Raw genomic sequence first — 11,014 nt, forward strand, 5'->3', positions numbered from 1 at the left:
CAAATTTTGTCCAGAGAACCATACAGCCAAAAAATCAAAAAAACTGGTTTTTGGGGTATTTTTTTCACATTTTCTCACACAAATGAGCTCTGATCTTGAAATTTGTCGCGACGACCTATGAACTTAAAGCGAGAAAACTTTTAATAACACTTCAGTCTATAATTTAAGACCGGTTTTAGCGTCACCTGTGTTAAGCTACGCCGAGAAAGGCCAATAAATGGATGGGTGACTTAAACCTTATATTGGGAGTAAAGGGAGAACGGGCTCTAGTCTTGATTTTAAATCATTACATTGAAGTAAAATCAAAAAATCAAATCAAGAATAATAATAAACTGCATATTAAACAAATCAGGTAGGTACATAGGTATTGATTTTCTTTAATCACGATCGAATAAACTACGGGCTGACAAATTCCCGGAGGGACGGACCCAGCTTGTTTCACCTCCAGCCCTCCCCTCTTTCAACACACCTCCATACTTCTCCTCCATTCTCTCTCCACTTCGTCCCCCACCTGATCAAATTAAAACTAGCAATATTTTTCTCTAACCAGAACTTTTCCAAAGTTGAAAAGTTAAATAAAATTCCCCTAACCTTATTGTTCCCAAAAAGTTGATCATTTGGGAAAGTTCTTTTCGTGTGCTAGATTTCTTTCGTGGGATAAAAGGGATTTTTCTTGGGAGACTAAATTTTAAGAGGTATTTTTCCGCTAACTCCAATTTTTTCCCCAATCTTCATGTTTTTATCCAGTACGCAACTAGTACTGCAGAGCTCCTTCAAGTAGCTGTGTCTGAGGAAGCACAATAATGATCCCCGGGGACTTTTAGGAGAAAACATGTCTCAACGTGTTCTATCACCTGGGAAGAATTCAGCATTCCTCTAAAATTTCCAACATTCGTGTTTTTTTCCTTTTATTTTTCCTGGGCTATAAAACAGGTTCCCCTTGAAAATAAAGAAATACGTGTTTTAGGATTTTTCCGAATTCCAAGGGGTTCTCGAGTTGTCGGAGGGTGGCAACTATTTTTTTAAACACCCTGTATGTAGGTGTAGTGGCTGTAGAAATAAGTAAAAAAATAGCAATTTTCTCGGTAATACGGTTAGATAACATACGAAAAAAATGTTAACAAATGAGCAAATTTCTGGGATTATTGTTATCATTTTATTTATTTGGTGGTAAGTCGAACCTGTCTAAGTGGGAATCCAAGGGACCGACAATTTTTCCCACATCCAGGTTTCACAGTTTAAAAGTGTCCTACATAGAGAGGTTGCCATGAAGGGGCCACGATTTTTTTCCCCGCCATCTAGGTTTCCCTCTTATACAGGTTCGACTGTATAAGCATTCGGCTTAAAGTTTAAACTGGTAGATGTTGAACTTGATTTTTTGTACTTCCAGAATGAAGACAAGATTCGTCTACTCAAGGCTGCAGCAGGGGCACATCAGAGAGGATATCAAGATGCTATGTGTGGTAAAGGCATTGACAGACATCTGTTCTGTCTGTATGTTGTGTCCAAGTATCTCGAAGTGGACTCGCCTTTCCTCAAGGTATGTACATATGTGAGCAATACACTGCGCATGGTTAAGGTCTTATGAACAAATTATTAAAAAAAAAAATGCTATGATCTTTAAATTCCGCCATTTAAATTTATCATGATGACTGGATAAACTATACTTAAATTTCTATAGGTACTTACTGCAAAAACTGAGATTTATTCGGTTTTTGCCTAGAAATAGCCACCACAGGTCTGTAATATGCTAATTTATGACGTAAATAAGGAGAAATAAAGAGAAAAAATTGAAAAAATCCAAAGATATAAAGCTTGGATTTTTTTTTTCTTTCAGTGGGTATCTTTGTCAATTGCTGATGAGTACTTTTTTGCATCAATTTTCGTTTTGGCACCATGGACAGGAATTCTTCCAATAGTTTTGTCACGTCAGTGATTACCATTACTCAAGTAACCAAAAGTCCATCTCCAACTGAGTTTGGTTGAATTAAACCACTTTGATTGAACATTTAAAGTGTAAACAATGATCATACTTATGTCATTTTGCAATTATGTACTAATAAAATAGATAAATAATTATTTAAGTTTGTGTATATTTTTCTTTCTCAAACAACAAGGGAATACTCAAACATCAATCTAACAAAAGGAGAGGGTAGAGTTCCTTATGTTTACTTCATGTTTAATATTAAAATTTAAATATGAGAACTTGCCATGTAGTAATTTTCTCATATGAGTTATCATCTTCGATTTGGGAGCATTGATCTTCTGATGTAAAAGTTGAAAGAAGAAAAAATGATGTCATAGCAGAGCTCTCCTTTGCTCCAGGGTTTATATTTCATTAATACAAAATTATCAGACGGTATATTGTCATGGTTTATTATTTGAGTATTGAAACATTCTGTCTGTAGGCCAACATCCTGAGATTCCTGAACAATTTGTGTGTTATTGATCACTCCGTATCTTTATGCTTTCACAGGGAAATATGTATGGGTTTTGAATTTTTAAATCAACTTGTGGAGTTCATGTTGTATCATATCATTTCCAACACCTCAATTTTTGTGTTGAATATATGCATTGAGTATGATGTTAGTTTTGAAATTGAGGTGATTCTAAAATGAAAATTAGAAAATATTCTATGTACACTTCGATTCTTACTCGTAGCATTCAACATTATATTTCTTTAAGCGTTTTTCAGACAGAATTTCAGGTACTGTGTGAATTGAGTTTGCATTTGTCAAGTTCTTATTATACACCCTGTAGCATGTACAAGATTCAATTAAATTGTGTTTAAACGTATGACAAGGCCAAGAATTCTCCTCGAAAGATCGTCAGAAATGGATTAGCTATGCGAGCAAACATGCAATAATCCCGTAACACAATACTCCCTTTAATAATGTTAGTGATATGACTCTTCTTCTCCTTGTGCTTTTATTTAATAGAAATATTCAAAGATCCTCAATGTGCAGAAAAAAAGATGCAGCTATCATCACGAACTGGTGAATATGTGACACCTAATGGTTTTCAAGAGTGATAAAACCATTTTAGTACCCATGCCAAAAGATTCTTTCGTGAGAGTGAATAAAAAATCTGAATATAGCGGTCGGACAGGATGAGCAAGCAATAGAAACACTTCATGGGTGACAAAGGTTGTAATTAATCAATGATTGGAAACACTGGGAACTACTTTTCATTGCAACAATGCCAATAAAGGCAAGAATATGAAGGATTGAATTCTATTGGCTCCTGATAGGGAATTACTAAATTACTATTTCTAGTAAACACCTCCTCGTATGATCTATCAGCTATAGAATGGATATTCCTGAACATCACATCATTACACTCCCGAGGTGCCGATTTTAAATCCACACCAATACCACGGAAATTGTAGACCAAGTTTCAAATTGCACTTATCCCACCTTTAAATTTATAAAAGTCGCCAACAATAACCCTCCTCTTTTCTAGTAAATCCAAGTGCAATGCTTATAATAGAAATAAAAACCGCCACAAGATCGAATATCCATGAAAGTGACATGAAAGAATGAAGCTCTCAGATTACAGGTGATATTTATCCTGCAAGTTTTACATCAAAGTTAAAAGTAATTACAAACCACTCATGTTTCTCAATGTTATGATTCCTCAACTCCTTTACAAAGTTTTCTCCCAAATACTTGAGAACTACACAGAACTCTGAAAATTTAGCACTTGACGTAATGAGTACTTACTTGTGTTGTGATACGTCAACAAAGACCAATGAAATTGAGTACACTATTGTCATTTCTTGTATCTTTATTATATACCTGAAAGAACTTTGAGTTATTTGCACCTTCTTCGGTCTTATCACTCGCAGGTGAGAAGGATAAGCGCTAGTTCAATCACACAAAGCAGGAGGTTTAGTAGTAGAGTGTCCTCAGCTCAAACTTTGGTCATAAAACTAAATGTAAGGAAAAATATGGTAAAAATATATTACAGCCATGTTCCAAGCATAGGTAAGTATGATCACTATCCTATCGCCCACGCCTCACAGTTCAAACTTTTAACAATCCAGACAAACCTGTTGAGCCACAAATATCGTCACTCTTGAAAAACCAAAACTCAAAACTGATATCGAATAAAGGAAATAAAAAATCCGATAAGAAAAACAAACAACGTACCTGACGCTTGAAGCACGCAAAGGCATATCAAAAAGCCCGTGAAAATTTTCTCCATCGTTGTCCTTTGAAACTTGACACATACACTCGACAAATTAAATTCCCATTTCATACGGAAAAGTCTTTTGAAGTTCCCCTTCCTCTAAATTGTTTTTGCCAAGTTCAGGGGCTTCTGTTTTATTTCACACATTAGAGAACCTTAAACGTTCTTTTTTTTATTGTTTGCTTAGAAAAAGAAGATAAACTTTCTATGAAAATTAAAAACAAAAAAAAATCAATAAAAGTTTTAGGATACCTACCTTAAACCATTTTTAAATTGAGCTACTATCTACTATGTAACTAATTACGAGTGCTATTAAACTGGGTAATCAGATACTTCTTTGAATTTCTGCCTACATTTCCAGAGGTGGTCAAACAGTACAATGGCCCGGGCAACCGCGATCCATTTCGGTGGGTTTGACTTAAATTATTATAAATCTCTTGTTTCACCACTTAAAAATATTTTTTTCTGAGTTTGAACATTAATATCTTGCGAAATCGGACGGGCCACTTTTGACCAAAGCCACAGGTTGGACAGTGCTGCTACAGCCCATTGTACATTGGCTCGAATTTTAATTACCTATCGTAGTTAATAGACAATACAGGTAACAAGTTACTACATTCCGTCTCCTCTGTCTTGCCCTCACAATGAAAATTAATTTCCATGATGCTGTGTAACAAATTTAAAGATGACGAAATAAAATATTGGAACATGTCAGGGTCTGGGATTTTACCAGACCCGATATTGAATGAAAAAATGATCGGCGCGGTTGATGGCATTCTCTACCACCCAACCATTAGAACGCTGTTATTACTGCGGGACCTCTAATGAATGAGACCTAAATATCCTTACACAGCGACACAAATTACTGCAACTTCAATGGGTACCTAATTGACGTTAATTCCAATTATTTGAAAGGAACAAAATATACTTGGGAGCGCCCTTCGAGCCATTAGAAAAATTAATATTTGTAAAACAAGGTAATAAATAAGCCAAGCAAGCTGACTGATTGACGTGACTCTAAAAACTTAATCCTTAATAAACTCTTATCACTGTTAGATTGTGCACTAAACGTACAATGAGGAAGGCCGTTTGCCTCATATAAATCAATTTCTTATTATGTAGAAAATATAAAAAGAGGTATCTGAAATATTCCTATGAGTAGATACCTAGTATAAGTGCCAATCGTTAGTAGGTCGCGAAGAAAGTCAAGTGTGTTGTTGTGAATGAAACATTTTTCCTGGTATTCAAACCACGATAACTGAACTAGATTGGAGACATGAGATTTAAAAGCCCACATAAACGTTACCTATACCTAACCTTACTCCTACATATCAAATCACACTCCAAATACATACCAAATTTTTGTTTTGAATTAAGTTACCTACTTTTAGAAGAAAAAAGAGTGGGGGGAGATCAAAAAATCCACGGTTCACAGACTGGTGATTTAGCCTTTGCAATCATATTATTACCGCTTTTGAATACATGGAAATTTCAATTTACATGTTACGTGCTGTGGTTTGAGTGGGAACAAAAACATCCTTAATTGTATTCTGTGTAATAGCAACGATATTTTATTTTCCTAAAAAGCGGCTGGATATTTAATTGAAGCCGTTGTAGGTATTGCAGCGTGTAGGTAACAAAGTATACTTGTTTTCACCTAAATTAACTGAAACCAATGGAGTTTTCTGAATCTTTTTTTATACAAAGGACCAACAAGTTGTTTAGCCGAAATACAAACATTAAATTGGACAACTAGTACCAAAATAAATTTCCTGGAAGCTCCAAAATTCACAAGTCATGGAAAACGTTAGAAAAAGATATCAAACCCATTTTTAAAATTATCGAGAACTTGGAAAAAAAATAATTATCGACTTTAATATTCGGCTCGAAGGAAATTTGGTAAAAACGAAGTAATCAAAAACTTTACGGAGCACAAAACTTGGAAAATGCCTAAGAATAATGCTCGTAGGAATACCTAATGGTGTCCTGACAGTAGGTCACAACTGGACAATTAATGAAAATAAATAGAAAGATAGAAAGCAATAATCTAAAGTTAAAAACGAAAAATCACCAACCACAAATAATAAAATAAACTAGATATTTAAACACAAAAGAGGAACAATTAGAAAATAAAAATCAGCAACAAGAAAGCACAGAAACTAAATCGAAAAACAAGAGTTAACCGCGCGAGATGTCGAATAAAAATTCTCCCGATAAATTCGCGCTCGGGAGAAGGTAGAATCACCAGCAACCCACAAGTAACACACGCGACGGCCGTCAGATGAATGGAACAGCGGAATGAATTTACCCAAGATATTTTGCTCTAAGCTCTCGGCTCTCGGTGCCCCTACCACTTATCCCTGAATTCGTACTGTCCCCCTTATGACAATTTTATCTGATCAAGGCACAATTGAAAATGAATCAGCACCTACTTAACTTGGCATTGGGACTTGGAGTACGTAGGATCAAACCATCAAACGTCCAGATTTGATGCAATGAGCGTCCGCCTGAAAGACAATCTGGGAGAATATCTACCCACAGAACTTAGGTCCACTGTAATGCCTGGCTTTTCTCAGGGAGGGTAACAATATCCAAACTCTAAAGGAAAAGAAGAGGAAGAACCGAAGAACAAGAAGATGACGAAGAAAAGGTTCGAGTTTAAGGCGTTCGAAGGACAATCGCGAAGTCATCAATAGGTCCGTGGCTTCCTGCAAAGGCGAGATGGCATATAGGTATAAAATACCCTAAAATGCCACGAAAATTGTACAAAACAGGAGAGAGGTACATCGATACCCTACATTCTACACTAAACTGAAGAACAAAATAGGTATTTGCTAAATAGGACTCTATAGTCTTAGCCGACGCGGCGGTATAAATGAGGTATTTTCTCATTACTAACTGAGCCAGCTGTAATCCAATTAATCTCATTTTTTTTTTTCGCGATATTGAAAACCCGAACCGCACACCAGGACAAATTTAAGTATATTTCTATTGTGTCTATCATGTATTTTCATGTAATTCTATTGTGTTTAGCACTATTTTCTATGTATTTCTATTGTGTATTTCTATTTGTATGTATTCTGTTGGGTGATAACAATTAACTCCGACCCCACTCACTCCTATAGTACGTCAATAAAATCTTGCTAGATTTTTATTAACGACATAGTAAACATTGTGTAACATTAGGGTAAACTAATGGTAGGGAACCGCAGGGTGTGTCTGATGAATGGAAATTTTCAAAAAAGAGAAAAAAAACAGGCGGACTATTTCGCAATTAGAAATGACAAAAATGATTGAGATATTAAACGATAAATATAGACTTTAGATTAATGTTTGTGTAGGGAACACAATATTCTGACATTTGGTGACATGTCTTCCCTACAATAATCGTGATTCGTGATTTGTTCATAAACGTTCCCCTAATTTCGCTCCCGAGTGTAGCTTGGAGCGAGTAACATTTTCAATGTCAAGTAGACAATAAAAACTTATGAAGTTTCACAAAAGCACAAGAAAGTGTTATTCATTTTAATAGTTTAAACTTGTGTCAGAAAATTATGTTGAAATATTAGAGGCAATAACGTTTTATGACTTTGAACAGTTTCAGATGGTACAGGTTCAATACCTACACTTTACTCGAAGTACTTAAGGTACGCATCTGAAGACCTGAAAACTACCTAGAGGTATTTTATATTGGGAAAACTAAGGGAAAAATATCCAGAAGAGTATGAAATGTACCAGTGAACACTGTCTTACCGATCCGTTGATTTGACGATGTAAGTTAATATTTTCCAAATTCCTGATTGATTTTATATGAGGATGTCGATGGATTCTCGAAATATATAGTTATATGGGTGGGGTAAACGTATCCTATGGTTAGAAATAACAACAAACAGAAACAAATTAAAAGAAATTTGGATCAACTGTCATACAAAACCACGCATTTTCATGTAATATATTTAGATGGTCTCCCGAAATTAGACTCGTGTTTTTCGCATTTTTTAATAATCGTATTCTTAATAATAGGCACTTTAATATGCTAAACGAATGATGTTCAGCACACGAGCAAAAAAATATACAAGGCCTATAAACCCATGTTTCAGAGAAGGCAGATTTTCTATTTTGTTGAGTCAAAAAAGATTTGAATCATTGTCAACTTTTTCCGCCCATGTTTCTTTTGTGTTCCATGTTCAATAGATCAAAGCAAAAGAAAAGCAATAAAAAATAGCACTTTATCATTTTCAACACTTTTTTCCGCGGAAAATAACTCAATGAACTAAAACAGTTTCTTTTGCGAAAACTGACGAAAGGGCCATTTTCGAAAACTGATGATGATACTTGGAGACCACAATCATTTTGACATTTGGCTGATTTGAAGGGAATAATAAAATTTATAAAATTCTCTACATCATTTGAATAAATACAGGGATCACTGATCACATTAACTGCCCTCGCCTGGGAAACAGATTGCCCAGAAGTCGACCCGTACAGTTGCTAAGGTATAGGACTCATAACCGAGGGGACTGTGGTTCGAATCCCGGCAGTGATATAAAAAAAGTACAACTTTGTGTGCAATAAGTTTCATTTATCAATAACTCCACTAGCTGGTGTAATAAAAGCATTTGTTTCGTATTCACGTATCACACTCTTACCGTCAATGTGTTCTTAATTATATTATGTTCAGGAGTTAAAAAATATGCCCGTCCAATTTTTAACGTAGGAGGGCACATATTTATGTGAAATGAAGTATGTTTCTGATCTAATGAGCGCCTGTACAATATCCCAGGATGAAATTTTTGGAATGCATATTTCGATATGCATATTTTACGTCTAGACTCTTATTCAGTCGAAGAATTATCACGAAAGAATTTGACAAGATACAGTGTTTTGTGACGTATTATGCCCGCCACTCAGACTGTCTGACAGACCTAGATCTGTCAGTCAGTCAGTCAGTCGAAACGTGCCTGAGATTTTCCACCATGCCCAGAAAGTCTGTCAGACTGAGCGTGAGTGGCAGACCTTAGAATCTTAGATGATTCAAAAGTGGAACTGCAACTTTGCTAGACAAAATCCACGTAGATCTACGTGTAGTAATCGTTCTAGGGTACGATTTTGAGTTTTTCTAAAGCGCCATAGTCCGAGAAAAGACGAGTTGAAAGTGAAGAGAGATCTGCTTATTTGATAAGTGGCAGATTTACAAGAGTGTTTTTCCCAAGTCAATATTTAACTTCTAAGAAAAGTTTCAAGGGTTCAAGAAAGTTCTGAATGCGTACCTAGTGCAAAGAAAATTTGACAACCTGGACTTTTGATTTTTTTTTCCGTTTTTTCTTTATCGATATTAGGTTGCTATTTAAATATTATTAGGTACAGTAGAACCTCGATTATTTCAACTAATTGGGACCGGGGGTACTTGAAATTATCACTTTCTATAGTTTCTATGATATTTTCCTCTGATAAGATGGGATATCCTTTGAAAGATAGAAAAAACAATGGATTTTGGAGTTGAAATAATAGAGAGTTGAAATAATCGAAGTACTACTGTACTTTCTTTTGTGTGCTTTGCTGACGCTGTACAATAATGTACAGTACATTGACACATCAGTTATTACCTGTAATTATTGTTAGGTGTTACACAAACTTCTCAACAATCGGAAGCATTAACACGTGTCGAAAAGAAAGCGCCTTCCATTAATATTATTATTAATAATCGTATGGTAATAATATTTCATTCATAGTCTCCTAAGTACGGTTATTCATAACAATTAGGTTACGTATTTTACCGCCCGTGTCATTCAGTCAATTAGGTGGAATAACTCTGAGGCAGACGCTAACGAGGAAGGAAGGTAGGCAGACAGAAGCGTAGACAGGAAGGCAAACGAACGCGGGAGGAGGAGAGAAAGGAGTTTTGATATGAGGGAAGGAAAGAGGGATAAAGAGAGGAGAGGACATGTTGGAAAGAGAAAAAGGGAGAGGAGGAAAAGTACATAAATAGAAGGAAGAGGAACCTTTTCCATGATGGGAAACGGTGGGAAGAAGAAGAATGAGAAGGGAGAGAGAGAAGGAGGAGAAATATGGGGGAGTATGTGGATGGGATAACGAAGGGGTGGGAAGGAAGATGAACAAGAATTCATGATAAAGCAAAGGAGAGAAGATATGTGGGGGAATGTGAGAGGAAAGGGGAATGTGTGAGAGAGAAGAAAGGGGTGAGAAGAGGGATGGAGAGAAAGAAAGAGAGAGAGAGAGAGAGACAGAGAGAAAGAAAGAGGAGAAAGAGAGAGAGAGAGAGAGAGGGGGTAAATATCAAATGCGTAGGAAGTTGAAAGGGATTTAAAATAATTATGAACATAGTCAAAGTCAAAGGAAATCACATAGGTACGATAGGTGATTGGTAACATACCTATTATTAAAAACAGATAAACAAAATACAGTCGAACCTGGATAAACGAGAATCCAAGGGACCAGCAGAGAGAGAGGGGGTAAATATCAAATGCGTAGGAAGTTGAAAGGGATTTAAAATAATTATGAACATAGTCAAAGTCAAAGGTAAGAAACCCTGATCGCCTTTCGTAAATGACGCAAAATACTCGAAGATGATGAGGTTAGAACGTCAGACGTTTGAATTCAGTCTCGAATTCAGGATCCTGCGTTCCTGGAACAGAAATACTTAATAACCTAATTGAACGACTAAAGAGAATTCTAAGCTTTTACTCGACGACTTTTAATTCAGTTTGTTTGATTCACCATAATAATATTATTCACTGTAATAATTATATTTGATTAATTCCGTCATAATTATTACGATCAAATAAATGGTTTGTCCGATTTT

General features: G+C 35.7%; 1 long non-coding RNA gene across 1 annotated transcript; it reads right to left on the minus strand.

Annotated features, from left to right (window-relative positions):
* Positions 1-1,627: 1,627 nt before the first annotated feature.
* LOC113466015 lies at positions 1,628-10,406 on the minus strand. Its single transcript, XR_003390561.1, has 2 exons — positions 6,267-10,406; positions 1,628-4,396 (listed from the first exon to the last, which is right to left on the minus strand). It is a non-coding gene; the product is annotated as an uncharacterized LOC113466015 (long non-coding RNA).
* Between the last annotated feature and the right edge of the window lie 608 nt (positions 10,407-11,014).

The sequence above is a fragment of the Diaphorina citri genome, unplaced genomic scaffold (assembly GCF_000475195.1).
Source record: "Diaphorina citri unplaced genomic scaffold, Diaci psyllid genome assembly version 1.1 scaffold197, whole genome shotgun sequence".
Taxonomy (NCBI): Eukaryota; Metazoa; Arthropoda; class Insecta; order Hemiptera; family Psyllidae; genus Diaphorina; species Diaphorina citri.